This window comes from Procambarus clarkii, chromosome 83 (assembly GCF_040958095.1).
Source record: "Procambarus clarkii isolate CNS0578487 chromosome 83, FALCON_Pclarkii_2.0, whole genome shotgun sequence".
Lineage (NCBI taxonomy): Eukaryota > Metazoa > Arthropoda > Malacostraca > Decapoda > Cambaridae > Procambarus > Procambarus clarkii.
In genome coordinates this window covers 22,809-49,026 of record NC_091232.1, presented here as the reverse complement: position 1 = coordinate 49,026, position 26,218 = coordinate 22,809, and the positions used below count along the sequence as shown (strand labels likewise).

Sequence of the window (26,218 nt, the reverse complement as noted above, 5' to 3'; positions counted from 1 at the left end):
ATTCCGTCTTTGCCCCTATGGAGGGGTCCCCGTTCCTAAATTCTGTAAGCCTTGACCCACATGACTAAAACTTTTACCCCTCCTACAGTTCTAAATCACCTTTTCCTTGAACACTTTTCTTCACACTTCCACTCTATTTCCGTCTTCACCAATGGGTCTTAAGTCTGCAGACGGTGTAGGCTACTCTGTTGTTTTTCCTGACTGCACCTTTGTGTCTCCTGCCTCCGGAGACTAGCATCTTCATGGCAGAACTTTATGCTATTCTCTATGCTCTTCATCAACTCTTTTCTCGCTGTCAATCCTCCTCTGTGTTTGTAGTTGACACTTGCAGTGCCCTCATGGCTCTAGAATCCTTTAATCCAAGTCCATCCTTTGGTAGTTGAAATTCAACATTGGGATCCTTCCTTCATGAGGGTGGAGCACACTAACAGTTGGGTCCGTTGGTCACACATCCAAACGCGACGACAGCCTGTTGACTCAGTGGAGGGGAGTAGATGTCTGTCTCTCCACATGCTCCGGCCAGCACACGTTACCTCGCCCGGTGGTTCTGATTGGCTAACAGAAATTCCCTCCACCGGACGAGCCATACCGTGCTGACAGTTAACGACCTCCATGGTTGTTAACCTCGTTCTTCCTGTAATAATGAACGTATGACTTAAATAATCGTGCCTTTATGTGATGAAATAACACGATACGATATATCGTAACACTGTTTCTTATCTCCAGTAGATTTAAGACAGTGGAATTTCGCCGGATTTCCACCCATATTGGTGTGTTCTTAAATGAGCGTGCGGACACTGCCGGTAAGGAAGCTATCCGCACCTGCCCCATCTCCTGTAAAGGTATTCCTTATTATGACTTTTACCCAGTTATTCATTTCCCCATTCTTGCCCGTTGTCAGGGTTGTTGGTCTTCTGTTACTGGTAACAAATTGCGTGCTCTTAAGAGTAGTGTGTTCCCGTGGCCTTCCTCCTACCACCGTAACCGGTGGTGGGAAACGGCTCTGGCGAGGTTGTATATTGGTCATACACGTTTAACTCACGGGCACTTAATGGAGCGCTGCCCTGCTTCTTATTGTCCAAACCGTTGTCTCTACATGTCCTGACTTCCAGGACTTACGTGTCTTGCTTCCCGACCATCCCTCACTGTCAATTGTCCCTCGATAAAATTCTTGGTAAATTCAATACCTTTGATATTGTTCGCCGTATGCGTTTTTGTTCTTGTATTGGCGACGTTAGTGATATTTAGCGCACTATGATTATCCCACACATTTGATGGTTTGATAATTACTGTACTGTACAGTACTTTGGTTTGGAATGTATCAAATAAAGTTGTTTCATGTATTCAAATGTGTGAGAAAATCCACTGGGGCTGTGAGATGAAGCGAACCTGTAACAAAGGCATTGCCAGTTGCATACTCTACCACCACTGATGGTAAAAGTCTTACAACTGGATATCTTGTGTGACGGGTTATGGTATCACAGCTATACTGAACCAAGATGGTATGGCTCTCCCTCACATAAATGAAAGAAATGCTGCTATTGGCCTTGCAGTGTGTAAGTTGCAGGTGGAAACAAATGAAAATTATCAAATAAATAATTAAACAATTTACTGAAATAGTAATGAACAAAAATAACACATGACAATACTTGACTATCATGTAATGCAAATGTGAACAAGTTAGTATGACCTTAAATGCAAAAAATAAACTATAAGCAATGAATAAAAGTATGAAGATATACTGGTGTTCTGAAGACAGCTACCATACCACCATGGCATCAGTCACACGATGTTGGCTGGAAGTGGACGGCGGGTTAGAGACACCAAGGTGATCCTAGAGCACTAAGGGAGAGATTGCCTCTCCAGGGAGGCAGCGCTCTTTATATAGTCCGGCAGTGATGACTCATCCAGTGTCAATACGAGGTGGACATCTGGTCAACTAGCAAACTGCTCGTTGTGGCTGGCGGTGCCTTTGTGTTGAGCTGTACCACTGTCAGTTGAAGGCGGCTAACTGCTTGTTTGTGGGGACAAACTGCCAGTTAGCAGTGGCGCCCGGCTTGCCTCTGAGTCGTACCAGGCCGTGCCAGGCCCTGGGGGGTATGGAGAGGTGGCAGGACTGATGACTCTTCTGGGCTGGTGTAGATGTATACTTCCAGTGCAGAGGCATTGAAGGTGAAGGGAAAAGGCAGTTCCACTGCTATGCAGGGGATTCACGTGACACTTGTGAAGCCACAGAAAGTCTGGAGGCCCTACTGAAGCCAGTCCAAGTATTAAATAAAACCCCTGAAGTACGCCGGTGAAGGGTAAAGTGAAGGGTGAAGCAAGACCGTATGCCCCAACTTCAGGCACACACAGAAAATCACGTTTTGGTCCCGCCTCTCAACTGTGTATTTGAAGTTGGGGCGTATGGTGTTGAACTGCTTCAGCCTTCACCTGAGTGCTTGTAGGTCTTACGTAAGACGTTGACTCAAGGAGGGGCCTCAAAACTTGCTGTGATTTATGGGGAAATCCGGTTGTAAGACTTTTACAAAGTCAGTAATATACTGTGGTAGAGTATGCAGCTGCCAGTGCCTTGGGCAAGGGTTTACGTCGCCTCACAGCTCCAGTGGATTTTCTGCTTGGTGTATATCAGGTTGTGATTTTGTGTGTGTACCGTATTGTTATGATCGCCGTCTGATAAGTCCTTTCTGGCCTCAAGAGTCATTTTTACCCACCTAGAAAGATTGCAGATGGCCAAAGCAGTTATTTAAGTTAAGAAGGGACAAGTCTTAAACAGAATTTTGCATAATATTTGACTGTAAAGGGGTAAATTGAGGTAGATTGAAAAACAAAATGGTGAACCGGGCAGGCGGTACTCACAATTAGGCGAGTACACTCGGGAACTTTTAAAGTGCAACCAAACATGCTTTAGGCTCTCACAACAAGAGGTGAGTGGTGGTGGCTCAGGTGCTCAGCCAATCAGAGCACCTAAGGAGGGAGGGCAGGAGTGAGAGGGGGGTGGTATGTGGAAGTTTGGTGACAGTTGTGTGTAGTTTGTTCATCTTCATTGTAAGTTTCATGGCTTGGTGTGCATTTCCCTAGTAAATTTAATTAGGGAAAAATTCAGGTGTTTGATTTTTTAAATCAACTTTTTAAATGTTGAGTTGTTAAAGCCTCAAAGTGCATGGAGTTGGTTTGGGAGTATGGCATCCTCATGCTGTTGCGTGCTCGTGTGAGGTAGCAAAGGTGATTTAAAGTTGTGGGGTGTACATGCTTGGGACGTCCTCTCACGGGATGGCTGGTGTTAGACCTGTGTGTTTGTTGGTTGTTGAAAAGCCGTCATCCTTTGCTGTTGTGGTATTGATTTTACATTGTTCATCTTGTAATTAATACTGTAGTGCGATATCTAGGGCTACCATTTGTAGGTTTAAAATGTCTAATACAAACAGTTGTCCAATGAGTTTTAATAGGAAATATCATCCACCAAGCACCATTGTACAATTATATTAATTGATAGTATATGGATTGTGCAGAACTGCTTAGAATGATCTTTAACACTTGGCTATATTGGTCATGTCAAATACCTGCACGGTGAATGCTCAAAGACCCTTTCTTTATTCAGTGTTGTCACATACCTCATGGGGGGTATGGATAGGCAAACACTCATTCGGTTAAACTTGCCTTGTAGTACTTTCAGAGCTCAGTAATTTGGAATCTGGTTAGCAATTTCCAAATAAATTGACCTTTAAAGTGAATTCCTATTTAGGTTTAAAACATTATACCGAATGAGAAACTCGGATTATATAGCCGAACACCAGAAATGTTATTCAATTTGGTTGCCTAAAGCACATTCAAGGACTACACATTACATGGCATTCCAGGATTGCTCTATACCTTGCCTTATGCTGTAAACATTGCCACAACCCTGTGTTTTATTGATTTAAATGGCCACAGGGAGGCATACAACACTGCAGATTATGATGTCATTAGTTATCCACTGTGCTGACAAGTGGGCTGACTGATGTTCGTTGACACCTGTATCGTGCTTCAATTTAATCGCCAGGAGATCACCCTCTCACTAGACTCGTCTGTAGGAAGTACAGTATAGTATCTCAAATTACCTTGGATCATAAATAGCATAAGACTTGGGGGTAGGAGAGGGTTGCAGTGTTTGTCATGGCTCTCAGTTGTTCCTGGTATTAGGCAATTTAGTTCTGGAATCATTTTTGTTGGCCAATGTTAAACTTTTTCGAAAGTAGATGTTTTTCTGAAAGGGATGGGGGGGGGGGGGACCTCTATGCTTGGACCGTTTCTTCCTGGTACAGTGCACCAGCTGGGAGTGGGGTTTAACCTTCGAGTGAGTGTTCTTTGTCTTTATTCCTTGTACCGTTTATGCCCAACTGGAGTTCCACCCTTTCCAGTCTTCTCGCAACATTTGCAGCACTTCTCCACCTCCTCCCACTTCTACAACCACTGTAACCTTCACCTTTGACCTGGGGACCTCTATGCTTTGATACAGTTATCTAAGTGAATACTTAGATTTATACAGTAGAATAACTACCTTCTTTTCCTTAGTCAAAAAGGTTGCTTGTTTATTTCTAGGGACTTGTATTTTCTTTTATTTTTAACTGCAGCAACTTTCAGTGAATGATAGATTCTTACTGAAAGGACCTTTACTTCATTGTTGTTGCTTTATGGTCATCTCATTGTGTACAGGGATTCCGCGAAGCTTTTGGGGTTAGTCTTTGACACTCGTTTGTCTTGGTCAGCCCATATCTCTTGCCTCCGAGTTGAATGCTCTAAGGCCCTTAACCTCCTTAAGGTTTTGTCCCATACTTCTTGGGGAGCGGATAGGCGCACGCTCCTCTATTTGCACTCCTCTGTCGTCCTGTCTAAACTCAATTATGGTTGCTCCTTCTACTCTTCGCCATCTTGATGCTTTGCACCATACTGGGTTGCGTCTCAGCTCTGGTGGCTTTCGTTCGACTCCCGCCCTTAGTTTGTATGTTGACACTGGCTTTCTCTCTCTTCAGGACTGCCGTGATCGCTACTGTCTTCGCTATCTTGCGCGGTCCTTCCAACATCCTTCCTCTCGCCTCTGTCGTGCATTGACTTTTCCTCCTCCTGTGGTTCCTGTTCCTCTTCATTGTCTCCCACTTTCTGTCCAGTTATCTCGCTTACAGGATTCTCTTTCTGTTCATATTTCTAATGTTTCTCCTCGTATTGTTCCTTCATTACCTCCGTGGAGAGTCCCCCCTTCCCAAGTTTTGTACGTTTTGTACGTATTACTAAAGCCTTTACCCCTCCTACAATTCTGAAAAGCCTCTTCCTTGAGCACTTTTCTTCGCACTCCCACTCTATTTCCATCTTCCCTGATGGGTCTAAGTCTGCGGATGGTGTGGGCTACTCTGTTGTTTTTCCTGACCGTACTTACATGTGTCGCCTCCCTTCGGAGGCTAGCGTCTTTACGGCAGAACTTTATGCTATTCTCTATGCTCTTCGTCTCTTGCTTTCTCATTCCTCCTTTGTGGTTGTAGTTGATTCTCGTAGTGCCCTCATGGCTCTAGGGTCCTTTAATCCTGTCCAACCGGTGGTCATTGAGATTCAACATTGGCTGTTTCTAATTTCTAGTAAATTTAAATCAGTAGAGTTTTGCTGGGTTCCTAGCCATATTGGTGTTTCAATGAGCGTGCGGATGCTGCCGCTAAGGAAGCTATCCGTTCTTGTCCCATCTCCCGTAAAGGTATTCCTTATTCCGACTTTTATCCTGTTATTCATTCTTCCCCGTTGGCAGGGTTGTTGGTCCTCTGTGGTTGGTAACAAGCTGCGTATTCTCAAACTTAGTGTGTCCCCGTGGCCTTCCTCCTACCACCGTAACCAGCGGTGGGACACTGCTTTGGCACGGCTGTGGGTTGGTCATACCCGCTTAACCCACAGTCACTTAATGGAGCGCCGCCCTGCTCCTTATTGTCCGAATTGCGTTGTCCCTCTTACAGTTGTGCATATCCATTTTGAATGTCCTGACTTCCAGGACGAGCGTGTGTCTTGCTTTCCAACCGTCCCTCGCAGTCACTTGTCCCTCGATAGAATTCTAGGTGAATCGGATACTTTTGATATCGTTCGCCTTATGCGTTTTTGTTCTCGTATTGGCATTCTTGGTGATATTTAGTGCCCTCTGATTATTTCGCACTTTGATGGTGCTACATGGCCTTCCCAGTTTGGTGCCTTCTTTTGGTAATTACCTTACCTTCATTGTTGTTTCATTTTAATGTGGTATTTGTGATATGGATTGTTCTGGCTCACGTGCAAGGTCTTGGATTTTTTTCTGTTTTATTTTAAGAAATTGCCAGTCTTGTTACTATTTGTAGAGTTAGAGAGCTGCATTAAGGCCTCAATATTATATTCTTTATAACATGTTATCAGCAATTTTTGTGGTTGGTAATATTTAGATTAACGTCAGTGATGTATATGACAAGGGTTAAGACCCCTTGTGGTATGACAGCATTTTTCCCAGTCATTTCTTTAACAAATGAAAGGGTCCTCGTAACCAGACCTGTGGGTTGCGCCCCCAGACCTGTGGGTTGCGCCCCCAGACCTGTGGGTTGCGCCCCCAGACCTTTGGGTTGCGCCCCCAGACCTGTGGGTTGCGCCCCCAGACCTGTGGGTTGCGCCCACAGGTCTGGGGGCGCAACCCACAGGTCTGGGGGCGCAACCCACAGGTCTGGGGGCGCAACCCACAGGTCTGGGGGCGCAACCCACAGGTCTGGGGGCGCAACCCACAGGTCTGGGGGCGCAACCCACAGGTCTGGGGGCGCAACCCACAGGTCTGGGGGCGCAACCCACAGGTCTGGGGGCGCAACCCACAGGTCTGGGGGCGCAACCCACAGGTCTGGGGGCGCAACCCACAGGTCTGGGGGCGCAACCCACAGGTCTGGGGGCGCAACCCACAGGTCTGGGGGCGCAACCCACTGGTCTGGGGGCGCAACCCACTGGTCTGGGGGCGCAACCCACTGGTCTGGGGGCGCAACCCACTGGTCTGGGGGCGCAACCCACTGGTCTGGGGGCGCAACCCACTGGTCTGGGGGCGCAACCCACAGGTCTGGGGGCGCAACCCACAGGTCTGGGGGCGCAACCCACAGGTCTGGGGGCGCAACCCACAGGTCTGGGGGCGCAACCCACAGGTCTGGGGGCGCAACCCACAGGTCTGGGGGCGCTACCCACAGGTCTGGGGGCGCAACCCACAGGTCTGGGGGCGCAACCCACAGGTCTTGGGACGCAACCCACAGGTCTGGGGGCGCAACCCACAGGTCTGGGGGCGCAACCCACAGGTCTGGGGGCGCAACCCACAGGTCTGGGGGCGCAACCCACAGGTCTGGGGGCGCAACCCACAGGTCTGGGGGCGCAACCCACAGGTCTGGGGGCGCAACCCACAGGTCTGGGGGCGCAACCCACAGGTCTGGGGGCGCAACCCACAGGTCTGGGGGCGCAACCCACAGGTCTGGGGGCGCAACCCACAGGTCTGGGGGCGCAACCCACAGGTCTGGGGGCGCAACCCACTGGTCTGGGGGCGCAACCCACTGGTCTGGGGGCGCAACCCACTGGTCTGGGGGCGCAACCCACTGGTCTGGGGGCGCAACCCACAGGTCTGGGGGCGCAACCCACAGGTCTGGGGGCGCAACCCACAGGTCTGGGGGCGCAACCCACAGGTCTGGGGGCGCAACCCACAGGTCTGGGGGCGCAACCCACAGGTCTGGGGGCGCAACCCACTGGTCTGGGGGCGCAACCCACTGGTCTGGGGGCGCAACCCACTGGTCTGGGGGCGCAACCCACTGGTCTGGGGGCGCAACCCACTGGTCTGGGGGCGCAACCCACTGGTCTGGGGGCGCAACCCACTGGTCTGGGGGCGCAACCCACTGGTCTGGGGGCGCAACCCACTGGTCTGGGGGCGCAACCCACTGGTCTGGGGGCGCAACCCACTGGTCTGGGTGCGCAACCCACTGGTCTGGGGGCGCAACCCACTGGTCTGGGGGCGCAACCCACTGGTCTGGGGGCGCAACCCACTGGTCTGGGGGCGCAACCCACAGGTCTGGGGGCGCAACCCACAGGTCTGGGGGCGCAACCCACAGGTCTGGGGGCGCAACCCACAGGTCTGGGGGCGCAACCCACAGGTCTGGGGGCGCAACCCACAGGTCTGGGGGCGCAACCCACAGGTCTGGGGGCGCAACCCACAGGTCTGGGGGCGCAACCCACAGGTCTGGGGGCGCAACCCACTGGTCTGGGGGCGCAACCCACTGGTCTGGGGGCGCAACCCACTGGTCTGGGGGCGCAACCCACTGGTCTGGGGGCGCAACCCACTGGTCTGGGGGCGCAACCCACTGGTCTGGGGGCGCAACCCACTGGTCTGGGGGCGCAACCCACTGGTCTGGGGGCGCAACCCACTGGTCTGGGGGCGCAACCCACTGGTCTGGGGGCGCAACCCACAGGTCTGGGGGCTCAACCCACAGGTCTGGGGGCGCAACCCACAGGTCTGGGGGCGCAACCCACAGGTCTTGGGGCGCAACCCACAGGTCTGGGGGCGCAACCCACAGGTCTGGGGGCGCAACCCACAGGTCTGGGGGCGCAACCCACAGGTCTGGGGGCGCAACCCACAGGTCTGGGGGCGCAACCCACAGGTCTGGGGGCGCAACCCACAGGTCTGGGGGCGATTTCGCAGATGGCGGACAAAAATCGCGCGATTTTCGCCGCTAGCGGCCAAAAACCGCGCGATTTTCGCCGCTAGCGGCCAAAAATCGGGCTATTTTTGCCGCTAGCGGCCAAAAATTCGGCGATTTTCGCCCCTAGCGGCCAAAAATCGTGCGAATTTCGCTGCTAGCGGCCAAAAATCGTGCGAATTTCGCAACTAGCGGCCAAAAATCGTGCGAATTTTGCCGCTAGCTGCCAAAAATAGTGCGAATTTCGCCGCTACCGGCCATAATCGCGCGATTTTCGCCGCTACCGGCCAAAAACCGCGCGATTTTCGCCGCTACCGGCCAAAAACCGCGCAATTTTCGCCGCTAGCGGTAAAAATAGCCCGATTTTTGGCCGCTAGCGGCCAAAATTGCGCGATTTTCGCCGCTACCGGCCAAAAACCGTGCGATTTTCGCAGCTGGCGGGCAAAAATCGCGCGATTTTCGCCGCTAGCGGCCAAAAGCCGCGCGATTTTCGCCGCTAGCGGCCAAAAACTGCGCAATTTTCGCCGCTAGCGGCCAAAAATCGGGCTATTTTTGCCGCTAGCGGCCAAAAATTCGGCGATTTTCGTCCCTAGCGGCCAAAAATCGTGCGAATTTCGCTGCTAGCGGCGAAAAATCGTGCGAATTTCGCTGCTAGCGGCCAAAAATCGTGCGTACTTCGCCGCTAGCTGCCAAAAATCGTGCGAATTTCGCCGCTACCGGCCAAAATCGCGCGATTTTCGCCGCTAGCGGCCAAAAATCGCGCGATTTTTGCCGCTAGCGGCCAAAAATCGCGCGATTTTCGCCCCTAGCGGCCAAAAATCGTGGGAATTTCGCTGCTAGCGGCAAAAAATCGTGCGAATTTCGCCGCTAGTGGCCAAAAATCGGGCGATTTTTGCCGCTAACGGCCAAAAACCGCGCTATTTTGCGCAAAAACCATGCGATTTTCGCAGCTGGCGGGCAAAAATCGCGATTTTCGCCGCTACCGGCCAAAAATAGCGCGATTTTCGCCGCTAGCGACCAAAAACCGTGCGATTTTCGCCGCTAGCGGCCAAAAATCGGGCTATTTTGCGCAAAAAATGTGCGATTTTCGCCGCTAGCGGCCAAAAATCGGGCTATTTTGCGCAAAAATCGCGATTTTCGCCGCTACAGGCCAAAAATAGCTCGATTTTCGCCGCTACCGCCAAAAACCGCGCGATTTTCGCCGCTAGCGGCCAAAAACCATGCGATTTTTGCAGCTGGCGGGCAAAAATCGCGATTTTCGCCGCTACCGGCCAAAAATAGCGCGATTTTCGCCGCTAGTGGCCAAAAACCGTGCGATTTTCGCCGCTAGCGGCCAAAAATCGGGCGATTTTTGCCGCTAACGGCCGAAAACCGCGCGATTTTAGACGCTAGCGGCCAGAAACCATGCGATTTTTGCAGCTGGCGGGCAAAAATCGCGTGAATTTCGCCGCTACCTACCAAAAATCGACCGATTTTCGCAGCTACCGGCCAAAAATGGGGCGATTTTTTCCGCTAGCGGCCAAAAATCGTGCAAATTCCGCCACTAGCGGCCAAAAATCGTGCAAATTTCGCCGCTAGCGGGCAAAAACCGTGCGATTTTCGCTGCTAGCGGCCAAAAATCGGGCGGTTTTTGCCGCTAACGGCCGAAAACCGCGCTATTTTCGACGCTAGCGGCCAGAAACCATGCGATTTTTGCAGCTGGCGGGCAAAAATAGCGCGAATTTCGCCGCTACCTGCTAAAAATCGACCGATTTTCGCTGCTAGCGGCTAAAAAAGAGGCTATTTTTGCCGCTAGCGGCCAAAAATAAGGCGAATGTCGCCGCTAGCGGCCAAAAATCGTGCAAATTTCGCCGCTAGTTGCCGAAAACCGCGCTATTTTCCACGCTAATAAGGTAGCAGCGAAAATCCTGTGATTTTGGCCGCTAGCGGCCAAAAATCGGGCTATTTTTGCCCGCTAGCAGCCAAAATCGCGGGATTTTCGCCGCTACCGGCCAAAAATCGCGCGATTTTCGCTGCTACCGGCCAAAAACCGCGCAATTTTCGCCGCTAGCGGCCAAAAAGCGGGCTATTTTTGCCGCTAGCGGCCAAAAATCGGCGATTTTCGCCACTAGCGGCCAAAAATCGTGGAATTTCGCCGCTAGCGGCCAAAAATCGTGCGAATTTCGCCGCTACCGGCCTAAAACCGCGCAATTTTCGTCGCTAGCGGCAAAAATAGCCCGATTTTTGGCCGCTAGCGGCCAAAATCAAAGGATTTTCGCCACTACCGGCCAAAAACCGTGCGATTTTCGCAGCTGGCGGGCAAAAACCGCGCGATTTTCGCCGCTAGCGGCCAAAAACCGCGCAATTTTCGCCGCTAGCGGCCAAAAAACGGGCTATTTTTGCCGCTAGCGGCCATAAATTTGGCGATTTTCGCCACTAGCGGCCAAAAATCGTGGAATTTCGCCGCTAGCGGCCAAAAATCGTGCGAATTTCGCCGCTACCGGCCTAAAACCGCGCAATTTTCGTCGCTAGCGGCAAAAATAGCCCGATTTTTGGCCGATAGCGGCCAAAATCACAGGATTTTCGCCGCTACCGACCAAAAACCATGCGATTTTCGCCGCTGGCGGGCAAAAATCGCGATTTTCGCCGCTACCAGCCAAAAATAGCGCGATTTTCGCCGCTACCGGCCAAAAACCGCGCGATTTTCGCCGCTACCAGCCAAAAACCATGCGATTTTCGCAGCTGGCGGGAAAAAATCGCGATTTTCGCCGCTACCGGACAAAAATAGCGCGATTTTCGCCGCTACCGGCCAAAAACCGCGCGATTTTCGCCGCTACCGGCCAAAAACCAGGCGATGTTCGCAGCTGGCGGGTAAAACTCGCGATTTTTGCCGCTAACCGCCAAAAATCGGGCTATTTTTGCCGCTAACGGCCGAAAACCGCGCTATTTTGCGCAAAAAGCATGCGATTTTCGCAGCTGGCGGGCAAAAATCGAGATTTTCGCCGCTACCGGCCTAAAATAGCGCGATTTTCGCCGCTACTGGCCAAAAACCGCTCGATTTTCGCCGCTACCGGCCAAAAACAATGCGATTTTCGCAGCTGGAGGGCAAAAATCGCGATTTTCGCCGATACCAGCCAAAAATAGCGCGATTTTTGCCGCTACCGACCAAAAACCGCGCGATTTTCGCCGCTACCAGCCAAACACCATGCGATTTTCGCAGCTGGAGGCAAAAATCGCGATTTTCGCCGCTACCGGCCAAAAATAGAGCCATTTTCGCCGCTACCGGCCAAAAACCGCGCGATTTTCGCCGCTACCGGCCAAAAACCATGCGATGCTCGCAGCTGACGGGAAAAATCGCGATTTTTGCCGCTAGCGGCCAAAAATCGGGCTATTTTTGCCGCTACCGGCCGAAAACCGCGCTATTTTGCGCAAAAACCATGCGATTTTCGCAGCTGGCGGACAAAAATCGCGATTTTCGCTGCTACCGGCCAAAAATAACGCGATTTTCGCCGCTACCGGCCAAAAACAGCTCGATTTTCGCCACTACCGGCCAAAAACCATGCGATTTTCGCAGCTGGCGGGAAAAAATCGCGATTTTCGCCGCTACCGGCCAAAAATAGCGCGATTTTCGCCGCTACCGGCCAAAAACCGCGCGATTTTCGCCGCTACTGGCCAAAAACAAAGCGATTTTCGCAGCTGGCGGGGAAAAATCGCGATTTTCGCCGCTACCGGCCAAAAATAGCGCGATTTTCGCCGCTACCGGCCAAAAACAGCGCGATTTTCGCCGCTACCGACCAAAAACCATGCGATTTTCGCAGCTGGCAGGCAAAAATCGCGATTTTCGCCGCTACCCGCCAAAAATAGCGCGATTTTTGCCGCTAGCGGTCAAAAATCGGGCTATTTTTGCCGCTAACGGCCGAAAACCGCGCTATTTTGCGCAAAAACCATGCGATTTTCGCAGCTGGCGGGCAAAAATCGCGATTTTCGCCGCTACCAGCCAAAAATAGCGCGATTTTCGCCGCTACCGGCCAAAAACCGCGCGATTTTCGCCGCTACCAGCCAAAATCCATGCGATTTTCGCAGCTGGCGGGCAAAAATCGCGATTTTCGCCACTACCGGCCAAAAATAGCGCGATTTTCGCCGCTACCGGCCAAAAATCGCGCGATTTTCGCCGCAACCGGCCAAAAACCATGCGATATTCGCAGCTGGCGGGTAAAAATCGCGATTTTTGCCGCTAGCGGCCAAAAATCGGGCTATTTTTGCCGCTAACGGCCGAAAACCGCGCTATTTTGCGCAAAAACCATGCGATTTTCGCAGCTGGCGGGCAAAAATCGCGATTTTCGCCGCTACCGGCCAAAAATAGCGCGATTTTCGCCGCTACTGGCCAAAAACCGCTCAAATTTCGCCGCTACCGGCCAAAAACCATGCGATTTTCGCAGCTGGAGGGCAAAAATCGCGATTTTCGCCGATACCAGCCAAAAATAGCGCGATTTTCGCCGCTACTATCCAAAAACCGCTCGATTTTCGCCGCTACCGGCCAAAAACCATGCGATTTTTGCCGCTGGCGGGCAAAAATCGCGATTTTCGCCGCTACCAGCCAAAAATAGCGCGATTTTTGCCGCTACCGGCCAAAAACCGCGCGATTTTCGCCGCTACCAGCCAAAAACCATGCGATTTTCGCAGCTGGCGGGCAAAAATCGCGATTTTCGCCGCTACCGGCCAAAAATAGCGCGATTTTCGCCGCTACCGGCCAAAAACCGCGCGATTTTCGCCGCTACCGGCCAAAAACCATGCGATGTTCGCAGCTGGCGGGTAAAAATCGCGATTTTTGCCGCTAGCGGCCAAAAATCGGGCTACTTTTGCCGCTAACGGCCGAAAACCGCGATTTTTTGCGCAAAAACCATGCGATTTTCGCAGCTGGCGGGCAAAAATCGCGATTTTCGCCGCTATCGGCCAAAAATAGCGCGATTTTCGCCGCTACTATCCAAAAACGGCTCGATTTTCGCCGCTACCGGCCAAAAACCATGCGATTTTCGCCGCTGGCGGGCAAAAATCGCGATTTTCGCCGCTACCAGCCCAAAATAGCGCGATTTTCGCCGCTACCGGCCAAAAATCGCGCGATTTTCGCCGCAACCGGCCAAAAACCATGCGATATTCGCAGCTGGCGGGTAAAAATCGCGATTTTTGCCGCTAGCGGCCAAAAATCGGGCTATTTTTGCCGCTAACGGCCGAAAACCGCGCTATTTTGCGCAAAAACCATGCGATTTTCGCAGCTGGCGGGCAAAAATCGCGATTTTCGCCGCTACCGGCCAAAAATAGCGCGATTTTCGCCGCTACTGGCCAAAAACCGCTCAAATTTCGCCGCTACCGGCCAAAAACCATGCGATTTTCGCAGCTGGAGGGCAAAAATCGCGATTTTCGCCGATACCAGCCAAAAATAGCGCGATTTTCGCCGCTACCGGCCAAAAACCGCGCGATTTTCGCCGCTACTGGCCAAAAACCAAGCGATTTTCGCAGCTGGCGGGGAAAAGTCGCGATTTTCGCCGCTACCGACCAAAAATAGCGCGATTTTCGCCGCTACCGGCCAAAAACCGCGCGATTTTCGCCGCTACCGACCAAAAACCATGCGATTTTCGCCGCTGGCGGGCAAAAATCGCGATTTTCGCCGCTACCAGCCAAAAATAGCGCGATTTTCGCCGCTACCGGCCAAAAACCGCGCGATTTTCGCCGCTACCAGCCATAAACCATGCGATTTTCGCAGCTGGCGGGAAAAAATCGAGATTTTCGCCGCTACCGGCCAAAAATAGCGCGATTTTCGCCGCTACCGGCCAAAAACCGCGCGATTTTCGCCGCTACCGGCCAAAAACCATGCGATGTTCGCAGCTGACGGGCAAAAATCGCGATTTTTGCCGCTAGCGGCCAAAAATCGGGCTATTTTTGCCGCTAACGGCCGAAAACCGCGCTATTTTGCGCAAAAACCATGCGATTTTCGCAGCTGGCTCACAAAAATCGCGATTTTCGCCGCTACCGGCCAAAAATAGCGCGATTTTCGCCGCTACCGGCAAAAAACCGCGCGATTTTCGCCGAACATTAATTTAATTGTGACCTGCATATAATTGCTCAGTAAGCTTCTTTCATATAAGCACGAGCTGCACTTATTATAGCAATATGGAAGTTGTAGTGAAGGACCTGGTGACTCTAGTGGAAGCCCTGAGGACAGAGTTGGACTCTCTGCGGGAGGAGGTGCGTCAGCTTAAAAAACAACGAGAAGTAACGAAGGAGGAGACCAGCAGTAAAGGGACCTCGTCTTGGAGAGTTGCGAAAGACAGGGGCCTTAAGAAGACTTTGATAAAGCCGCCTTCAAACGCCATAGCAACTTCAAATTCATTTGACGTTTTGGAGGACGAGTGCTGTGGAGAGACTGTGGATCGCGCAAAAGGGAAAGCAACGAAGAGAAAGGAAGCGCAGGCCCCTCAGAAAGTAAAGGAAGTACCTAAGCAAACATTAGTTGTGGGAGATTCCCAGATAAGGTATTTGGATAGAACGTTTTGTGCTAGAGATAGGGGGAACAGGTTAAGGGTTTGCTATCCCGGAGCTGGCATTGGTGATATTATAAACAACATGAATGATATTATGGCTGGTAATGGGAACAATCCCATTATTTGCATTAGCGTGGGAGGAAATGATGTTGGTCGAGTCAGGAGTGAGGAACTGATTCAGAGGTATAAAACAGCCATAGAGTTAGTTAGGAGCAAGGGAGGAATCCCGATCATATGTGGCATTCTTCCAAGAAAGGGAGTGGGAAATGAATGGATATCGAGGGCACTTGGTGTCAATTGCCGGCTGGAAAGATATTGCAAATCAAATGCAATATCTTTCATAGACAACTGGGAACACTTCTATGGAAGAAATGAAATGTATGCTCGTGATGGGGTGCATCTATCGAGAGCTGGGGTTGTTGCTGTTGCGAACTCGCTAGAAGAAGTGGTTAGAGGTGTTTGTTTGGGTTTAAACTGTTAGTAGATAGAGGTATGGGAATTGATTTGGAGGAAGGAGGTAATAAAAGTATGTGTTTGTGGGAGAAAGGAATTGGCAAAACGATCAGGGAAAGAGAAGGTCCGCAAAATAACAATTCACTTAGGGTATATTACACTAACAGTAGAAGTCTAAGAAATAAAATTAACGAATTAAATGCTCTTGTCTGCACAGAAAAAATAGATATTATTGCACTTACCGAAACGTGGATGAATGTAGAAAATAGAGAACTATTAGCTGAATATCAAATATATGGATTTAAACTATTTCACACAGATAGATATATTAGACGAGGAGGTGGAGTAGCCATATATGTTAGGGACAATTTGAAATGTAGTCTCAAAGAGGGAATCAAAACAGAGCCACATACAGAAACTATTTGGATTGAATTAAACGAAAAAGCTAATAATATTATAATAGGAGTAATATATAGGCCACCAAATTTAGACAGAATGGAAGCAAAGCATCTATGGGATGAAATATCTAGAGCATCTAGATCTAACAGTATTTATGTCATGGGTGACTTTAATTTTAGCGGAATAAACTGGTTGAACAAAACAGGGAATAGTGAAGCAGAAGATTTTCTAGAATTAATTGACGATTGCTTTCTTACGCAACACATTAAGGAACCAACACGGGAAAATAATATTTTAGATTTAGTGTTAACTAACAGGGAAACGCAAATTAATGACATCGAAATAGGGAGTGAGCTAGGGAGCAGTGATCACAAAGAAATCAGATTTAGCATAGAATGGAATAGACCAGTAGGAGAAAATTCTGTTAAAGTGCCAGATTTTCGAAAAGCTGATTTTAATAGCCTAAGAAATTTTTTGGGTCAAATTGATTGGAAAGGCTTGGGTATGGGGTGTGGGCCGGTCTTGGAGCGAGACATGAACCCAGCGTTAGGTGACTTAAATGGGGATTTCGATGTGGATTCAATATATAACTTATTTAAGAATATTCTAAACAAAGCACAGGAACGTAGTATACCATACAAATTGAATAGATCGTATACTAATGACCCAAAGTGGATAACAAAGAATTTGAAGAACCTTATAGGTAAAAAGAGAGCTTGGTACAAAAGGATTAAAAATGGGGAGGTCACTTTAGAACAGGAATTCGTACAACTGGTTAGAAATGTTAAAAAAGAGATAAGGAAAGCAAAAAGAAACTATGAAGTTCGCATAGCAGGGCAAGCAAAGACAAATCCTAAAGGGTTTTTTCAGTTATATCGTACTAAGACTAGGGAAAGGATAGGTCCATTAAAAACTGAGACAGGTCAAATAACAGATAGTGATGAAGAGATGAGTAGTATTTTTAATAAATATTTTGTATCTGTATTTACTAAAGAGGAACTTAACAATATGCCTTCAGCCGAACAAGTCTATGTGGGTGGGGACGAGGACAGGTTGACGAGTTTAGCAGTTACCAGGGAGGATGTTCTTAAACAAATAGTAAAACTCAAACCAAACAAATCCCCAGGGCCGGATGAAGTGTTTGCTAGGGTGCTTAAAGAATGCAAAGAGGAGCTTTGTGACCCACTGTCAACCATATTTAATAAATCAATAGAGTCAGGCAGAGTGCCAGAGTTTTGGAAAGTTGCTAATGTGATACCAGTTTTTAAGAAAGGAGATAGATCACTTGCGTCTAACTATCGACCAATTAGCCTAACGTCTATTGTGGGAAAGTTACTCGAATCTATAATAGCAAATAAAATTCGTCTTCATCTTGAAAAACATAAATTAATAATTGAGTCGCAACATGGTTTTATAAATGGCCGTTCATGTTTAACAAATTTGTTATCTTTTTATTCTAGCATTGTTGAGGCAGTTGATAGTGGTAAGGATTGCGATGTTGTATACCTTGACTTTAGCAAAGCTTTTGATACAGTGCCACATGAAAGACTGATTAAAAAAATAGAGTCTCATGGTATTGGGGGTGCTATATTAAGCTGGATTAGGGCATGGCTATACCAAAGGAAACAGAGAGTTAGTATAAATGGAATCAAGTCAGAGTGGGAAAATGTTGTAAGTGGAGTGCCTCAAGGCTCTGTCCTGGGACCTCTGTTGTTTATAATATATATAAATGATTTAGATTCAGGTTTGAGTAGCAACATTTGCAAATTTGCCGATGATACGAAAATCGGTAGGGAAATTAATTCGGAGGAGGACTCACTATCACTTCAAGTTGATCTAGATAGGGTTTTGAAATGGTCAAAGGATTGGCAGATGCAGTTTAATGCTGATAAATGTAAAGTTCTGAGGTTAGGTAATGATGATAGAGTTACAAGATACGAGCTAGATGGTGTTGTGATTGCGAAGTCGGATTGCGAAAGGGATCTGGGAGTTATGATTAGTAAGAATTTAAAACAAAAGGATCAATGCATAAATGTTCGTAATAAGGCAAATCGGACACTTGGATTTATTAATCGCAGCGTTAGTAACAAGACACCTGGTGTGGTTCTCAAGCTATATCTTGCTCTAGTTAGGCCCCATTTAGATTATGCAGTTCAGTTTTGGTCACCATATTATAGAATGGATATAAATTCACTTGAACGTGTCCAGCGTAGGATGACTAAGTTAATTCCCCAAATTAGAAATCTTTCATATGAAGAAAGATTAACAAAGCTTAAGTTGCATTCACTGGAAAGGCGAAGAGTTAGGGGTGACATGATAGAGGTTTACAAGTGGATGAATGGACATAACCGGGGGGATATCAATAGGGTATTAAAAGTATCAACACAGGACAGAACACGAAACAATGGATATAAATTGGATAAGTTTAGATTTAGGAAAGACTTGGGTAAATACTGGTTCAGTAACAGGGTTGTTGATTTGTGGAACCAATTGCCGCGTAACATTGTGGAGGTGGGGTCCCTCGATTGTTTCAAGCACGGGTTGGACAAGTATATGAGTGGGATTGGGTGGTTATAGAATAGGAGCTGCCTCGTATGGGCCAATAGGCCTTCTGCAGTTACCTTTGTTCTTATGTTCTTATGTTCTTATGTTTGACTATGCATTTTTCAGAACTAATTGGATGTGTGGGATTCACATTTCTGACAAAGTACACAATTAACATAATACATTTTCTATTTTGTAAAAAGTACATTAACAAAGACTAAAGTATTAATATAAAGAAGGGATATCAGATTAACCTGAATATCAGACTGTAAATTTATATATATATTACTGTATATTAATTTAGATTCCATAAGAACCAGCATCTAGGTCAGAGTCCGTTGATACTACTGTTCTTGTGATTTTATTTTTATACAGACGTCAAGTCCGGTAGTAAACTTGTCAAGTTTCTGTTTCTGTTACATTGTATAATTCTTTCTTATTTTTTTATTGAATATTTGAGGTCATTTTAGGAATGTTAATGAATTTTGCTATTGGAAATTTATTCCAGTAGAATAAAATATATTGGATTGCGTCACAGATACGAATTTTAATATCCTTCTTCAGCAATATACTGTATCTTACTTTTATTATTAGGCCTATTTTACATTTAGAGTGAATTATAGAAGCACCACACATAAGCCGATCAGCTTGACACGACATTTTGCAAGCTCATGGAAAGAATTATAAGGTAGGGAAGCATTCACTATCTCAATGGTCTAGGTTTACACTTAGCTGGGGTCTGGCTGTCTGCTCTGTGTCGAGGCTGAAGAGTCTTGTGAGGGTAGGAACTGGACTCTTGAGTGTTATATTGTTGTGGGTGAATGTTGAAGATGTGTGGTATCTCTCAAGCCACAATAGTCAAGAGGAGTTAAACTGATGACAATTGATTGTTATTGTTGAAGATTAAGCCACCACAAGAGATGGCACAGGCATGATCAGCCCATAGGTGAAGCGAATGTGGTCTTTTGGTCGTGTAACATCTTGAAGTGTCTCTGGATGATTGATTGATTGATAAAGCAACCTAAGATGTGGCACAGGCATGAATTATTATTATGATGAACAAATCCACAAGGGCCGTGACGAGGATTCGAACCTACGTCCGAGAGCATCCCAGACGCTGCCTTAATCAACTGAGCTACGACATGGTAAAAAAAAAAAAAAAAAAGTTGAAACCAGACATTCTACTGAACTTACTTGGATCCTGCAGCCTCTCCGAGACACAAACCAGGGTTTTACACAAAAAAAAAATGCACTCGAGTGATGTCAATATATACAACTCCCCCACTCGAGCATGGGGGAGTTGTGTGGTGCAACACAGCCCATTATGTTCAGTAAATTGGTTGTAGACCCAGGAAGGGGTGCATTTGTTAATTTAGGGGTGACGACGATTGTGGGGCTAGGAAGGGGTAGAGCTTGAGGGCAAGGTGCCTTTAAGGGTGGAGCCTAGACTTCACCTTCAAGGATGCAAGAGCCAAAGATTTTAGAGTGTCAACTGGGAGTGTAAAGAGGGGGTGAGTGATCTAAGACAAAGCGACATCGGCTGAGGAGAGCATTGGAAAGGTAATGTCTGCGAGATTCTTCTTCTTGTTGATAGTAGGTGCAGTGTGCATGAAGGGTTTGTCCTCCCGATGACTGCACCAGTACTGATGTTGTTGGACGCGTTTATGTTGAAGATGATCGGAGCTACCAAGGTGCTTGTTGCTTTGTGCTGTAGATAGAGGAACGGTGATTAAAACAGAGGTGTGTGTTAGAGGGAGACTTACCGCACCGTAGGGCGGTGTGTTGTGTTTATGGCGTCAGCTGATCCTTAAACACAACACACCGCCCTACGGTGCGGCAAGTCTCATTCACAGCACAACGGGTAGTCCATCAGTAATTATAAGGTGTTTTCCAGATTCCTTTATAAATTGTTAGCAAAGATTTATAGGTCAATAACAAATACATATTGTAGATTATGATTTCAAATTTATCACACTAATTTGTGAAAGGCAGAATAAGAGACCAAATGACCAAAATAACATAAATTTCAAGATATTTATGATTATAAAGGACTGTACATAGGTTTGGACATAATGTATATACATGTTTTTATATATTATCTGTTTTACAGTTTTTCCCAGTAAACATCTGCACCTTATGACAGCCTCTGACAATGTTGATATTATGGCTTGCATTGTTACTGTATTCAAAGTATATTAGCCTTGATTAGGACTGACGAAGAGCACTTAAGACTTTAATTAGTTTCTAAACCATATTTCAGCATATTTTATAAAGAATTAAAACTGCAAGTCTCTCTAAATTGTTAAGGAATATTCTTAGCTAAGGAAATCTTAACACACAGTGCCAATCAAAAATACTGGCATCTTTTCTTGTGTTTCTATTAAAAATAATCAGTCTGACATTGCTAATATAGTATTAAAATGGCGAAAATTACTATAGGCTGTATGTAGACCACGGGACGAGTTCCTGAATCCATTATTTATGAATCTTGAAAGCTTTTATCCCCTGTTTTGATTTATAATATACTGATTAAAGTAAATCAGTATATTGCTTATTACTTATTATATTAAATTATAATATTACTGATTAAAAGTAACTAACGGAATGTAAAACATTGGAGCGCAAACTAGCACAGCACGAGAAATTGAAATTGAAATAAGTTTATTCGGGTAAAATACACACAAAGGGATGAGGTAGCTCAAGCTATTCTCACCCCGTTCAGTACATCGTGTTAATACATACATAGACACACATCACAAGCAATAAACGTATTAGCGAACATTCTGAGAGATAAACATATACATAGCACAGCACGAGGATATGGTCGTTAAGCACTGTGACGTCACCAATAACGCTGTGTTGGGCAAGAAGGTCAGGAGCGGCCGGCGCCGCTTCAGTGTCGGGCTGACAGCCAGCAGACGTAGTTCCTTGGGAGGTGTCCCGCTTCTTACATCATTTGCAGCTATACCGGTCATCAGGTAAGGTTACCATGGACTTTATTGCTCTATGTATTAACTCATATAAGGTGTCGATATTTAATTATGGTGTGACCTGGTTGTTGGCGTAGCGTAATGTGGGCTCTGTTATCTGTGATGCCTTCAGAGGGATGGTGATATTTGGGTGGCGTATGGTAGAATTGAAGTTATTTACATGGAAACATAGTTGACGTATCCTAACAATAGTATTAATAATTAGCCTTGTTCTAGATTTAGCCGTACAGCATTAAGTGGCTGGTCCACAATTTTGTTTAAATCTGCATTAGAACGGGCGGGACTGTTCCGACGACAGCCACGATGGACTACCGTTACATTGGTGACCCCAGAGAGTTTCGACGATACCCAGCCACGATGGACTACAACATGGACTCTCACTGGACCTCCACTGCTGCTGCTTGCTGTGGACTGCAGCCACCTGTCGTGGAACGTTGCCAACACCCTTGCCACAGCTATGATTTTCATCGCGATCATCTCTGCATTTTCATCTACTACGGCTTGCTGCTCCACGATCACTACTCACTCATCTGGCAGCTTCATCAGTAACTACATAATGTGGGATCTACAGCCTGCCCTGCCGACTCTCCGTCGCTGCCAGGGCACTGCTTGTTCTACAGGGGCGCCCACGAAAGCTGCTCTTTCGTCAGATTCATCTACACGTTCACTGCATTTTGATACTCTGCCGACTCAAGCCCTTTGCGCAGTACAGGACTTACAGCTTGCGTTTCCGACTCTTCGTCGCCTCCAGGACAATTCAGCTCTAGCAGTGATTCCCTCGTTGTCCTAACTACGTGCCTACATTACCTCCTAATGTCCTGGTGCCCGAGCCCATCCGCCCCGGATCTAAATGCTCCACCAGCGACCCAAGGACGCAACAATTATGCACATTCTTCTCTCCTGCTACACCGAGCTTGTCCACACACTGCCTACATCTTTTGGTACCAGACTACAATTTCCAGTCAACAATGTAGTACTCGGGGTGTACAGTCCTAATCAACCCAAGACGCTACAGCTTCGACACAGAGCAGACAGCAGACTACGACCGCATCGAGCCGCCACGCTCTCGCTCCCAGAGTTTAGACACAAATCTCAATCGAGCCGCCACGCTCTCCCACATAGAGCTCCACGACTCCGGCCTCACTCAGCTCTCTGCTCTGCTCCAGGCTTCGTCTCAACGTCTGCGACACTGCTAAATCCAGAGACACATCCGCCGACTACGCAGTTCACTTTTCGACCCCAGTTACCAGCCGCACCGCAACCTGATCTACGACGACGGACGATCCTGTACGTGCGACCTCCCACCCTACGACCCCAGTTAGATGACATCAGCGAAGAGGAGGAAGTTAACTTTGATGGTTATGTAACGCGAGCAGGGCGTATAATTCACTGACCAGCTAAGTTCCTTGATCAAGTATTTTTCCTTTCATCCCCTGGGAGGGGGAGTTCTGTAGCGAGTAGATTATCCAATAATATACTCGCTCCAAATGCATTGTTAATATTCCTGTCAACCTTTGGAGATGAATGAGGTGAGGCGTTGCCCGGGCAATACGGTGAGGAGTTGCCCGGGCATATAAGCAGCAGGATAGCAAACATTAACCTTTACGGGCTATTCATGCCCGTGCCACCTCTTGGGTGGCTTTACGTAACAATAGAACCGTTACAAGTCTAAATATCTGGGCAGTACGTAAGGTATTTAAGTATGTTGGCCTGTTTAAAATGCAATAGAGTAATGAGTAAAGGATGAGGGTGTAAAGGATAAAAATTACTGCAGAATTTTGGGATTTGTAGCTCAAGGTTTTAGAGCCAGCTGTCATATTATTTAAATGGCTTGTAGGTACTGTAAGGCACTAAATGTACAGCTTATTCCTGTGGCGTTGGTAGTAGTTAGTGGCAGTTTATGGGTATCTACTGTGGCTTAATGGTCTGAGGGTGTTTTCACAGCCCCCCCCCCACCCCCCAAGGCTCGCAGAACTAGGCTGCTTCGATGAATCTTGACGCTTTTAAAACTTAATGGTATTAAACCCACTTTTTTTTTTTTATTTAACAGGTGGGTGTGGATTTCTGTAATGTAATTCGCGGAACCAATTTCATCTGAATTACTTTGGTAAGGTTTGGACCGGGTATTTGGTAAGTTATGCAGGTTTGAATTTCTTCAGTCTTGATATCTGTAGTGTCCATTGCAGCGGGTAAACAAATTTTCAGGTACAGTAGTTCTAATAGTTTGTCGTTAGGTAGAAATTGAAATTTTATTTTGGTATTGTATTAAATCTTCCTTCCACCCCACCCCCACTACTTGGGCAATTTTCCTAGTTCATGTGGTTTCTCCAGTAGTGCGAAAGTTGTATTGTAAAGCTTTCGGTAAAGTTAATACATATTGTGGGGCCGTAATTGGTAAATGTAGAAATCTGCGTGTCTGGGATCACATTGTTTTCCCAGACAGTCAATTTTGTAAGTGTTGGCATGTCGCTAATTTACGGGCTACTAGTGGACATGCCACGTCTTGTGGGGTCATGTTAATGTCATGGTATCGGTAGTCACTAGAATGCGTGGTGATATTGTTTGGAATGGCAACTTAAAAGCTATTAGGACGAATGTATCAAACAAATTAAGAATTTAAATTTATTGCAAAAGGTTTAGTACTAAAGTTTGTACCCTGGTGTTGCCCTATATATCAGATTACAAAGACACGAGGGTATACAATGTTATACAGAGAAATTATAATTTGTTGAACAAAAATAACCGTAAGACCTTTTCATAAATTTATTTGATACTTTATAAAACATTGTAATGGTATAAGTAACTTAGTTTTTTTTCTAGGGTCTGGCGCGACATTGGCCAACAGTCTTCTTGAGAAATAACTTTGTGAACGGAGGACTAGTCAGGCGCACAAGGCACGGAACTAGTTCTGACGTGACGTAGTTGCAAGTCTCGATAAGAGGTGGTTGGACAGTGTTGAACACGGGGCGCCTGACAACGTTGCAGGAATATCTGAAAGAAAAGGCAAGTTGTTAAAACTTTCAGTTAATATTTATAATTTAGCAGGAAACTGTTGGAAAGGATATTCTGCAGAATTATAGAAAGAGCATCTGTGGGACATTAGAAACGGTTAGTATTAACTAGTTTACTTGTCCTAGTTATGAGACTTTGGTTTAGGAGGCAGTAAAAATGCCAGTTAAAATATAGAAATTAATGGAATAGGCTACCATAATTAGTAGGGAAATATCGATAGATGCGCTTTGAAGCAGCACGATTCAAAGATAGTGTAAAGGATGAATGGCGTTGTAATTGGGAGGACCTAATAGTGATCGGTGAAAATAGTTTAGGGCATTATGAATAGTTAGCAGGGGGGTGGGGGTGACGAACTGTGGAAGGTGTTGCTTCTACACCACTAGAATTTGCCACTAGAAATATTGAACGTAGAGTTTGCAAGAATACTGCAGTTTCTTACTGGTTAGTGTAAATGTTAAGAAGAATGAAGGAATGTACATATTCTTCAGTTGACTATAACGGTAAGTGTTTAGCAGTTTTAATGTCAAATGGTATAAATTGGTATTCGATGAAGTATGGTTGACGGGCCATTTTGTTAGTGAAAACGTGTAAAAGTATAAAGGGAGAAACGTGACTACTAACGATAACTTTTACAACATCGTAGATTTGTGGTAGAATGGTGGTTAGAGAATAGTTTGTAGTAGGAAATAGTTTGGTGTGTAGTTACTCTAGCTTGTTGGAAGGACAAGTAGAGAAACGTGAATATTGAAATTGATAAACATTTTAACTTTACAGACGCAGCACAGAAAATGGATGAAGACGGGTGGCTGTAGCAGTAAGAAGGCCGGTGAAGCGGACTGCAAAATTGGGGAGCAAGATGCAAAATAAAGGAAAGTTGTAAATCTGTGTATTGTGTACTTTGAAACTGTTCTTAGAACTATAGAACCTGTTCCCTCTGTTATGTTTAATATCTGGTGTATGGTGTTATGACTATTGTTCGGCTGGTTTTCTGTAGGTATCAATGTGGTTCCGATAAATGTTGTTCGTATTGGAATAAATATCCCTTAATTATAGACGTTAATGTTTACAGCGGTTTGTGTATTCTTTAACGGCTGGCTATGCACAGTTTGTCTAAAATGCCATGTTTATTGTTGTAACATTGTCTAGGCCCAGTGTCTGTGACGGTGGCTAGAATTTGAAGGTTTGTTAATAAAGTTCTTATTGGATATGAAGTGTATGAACTACATGTCCCAAATGGCTTTAGTCCTCTTGATGTAAGTTTGACAGTAACACTTCGTGGTTAATGTTGTTAGAAGGGTTGTTCCTGAGGGTTTTAAGTTGTTGACTGATCACCTTGTTCCTTAAGAGCATTTTGGCCCGGTTTGGTGCCTTCTTTTGATAATTACATTACCTTAAGAGCATTTTGGTGAAACAGGCTGTACTGAATGAAGGCAATTGGTTTATAGGGAATATTTGTAAATTGTAATCCTCATCTAGGTGGTGTTAAATACTTATTATCAATAGATCCAACCTTGTGGAATATGATAAATATGAACATGAACCTTAGTGTTTTAACGATGCGTTTTTCTAACGCAGTTACATTTTTCTTAGGTCAGTTGTATATAAGTTTTCT

The 26,218-nt window shown here is 46.6% G+C and overlaps 1 long non-coding RNA gene across 1 annotated transcript; it reads left to right on the top strand.

The window, feature by feature from the left end:
• Nucleotides 1-21,414: 21,414 nt before the first annotated feature.
• LOC123768873 (uncharacterized) lies at nt 21,415-25,813 on the top strand. The gene is made up of 3 exons (XR_011225356.1): nt 21,415-21,582; nt 24,415-24,597; nt 25,381-25,813. It is a non-coding gene; the product is annotated as an uncharacterized lncRNA (long non-coding RNA).
• Nucleotides 25,814-26,218: the final 405 nt, after the last annotated feature.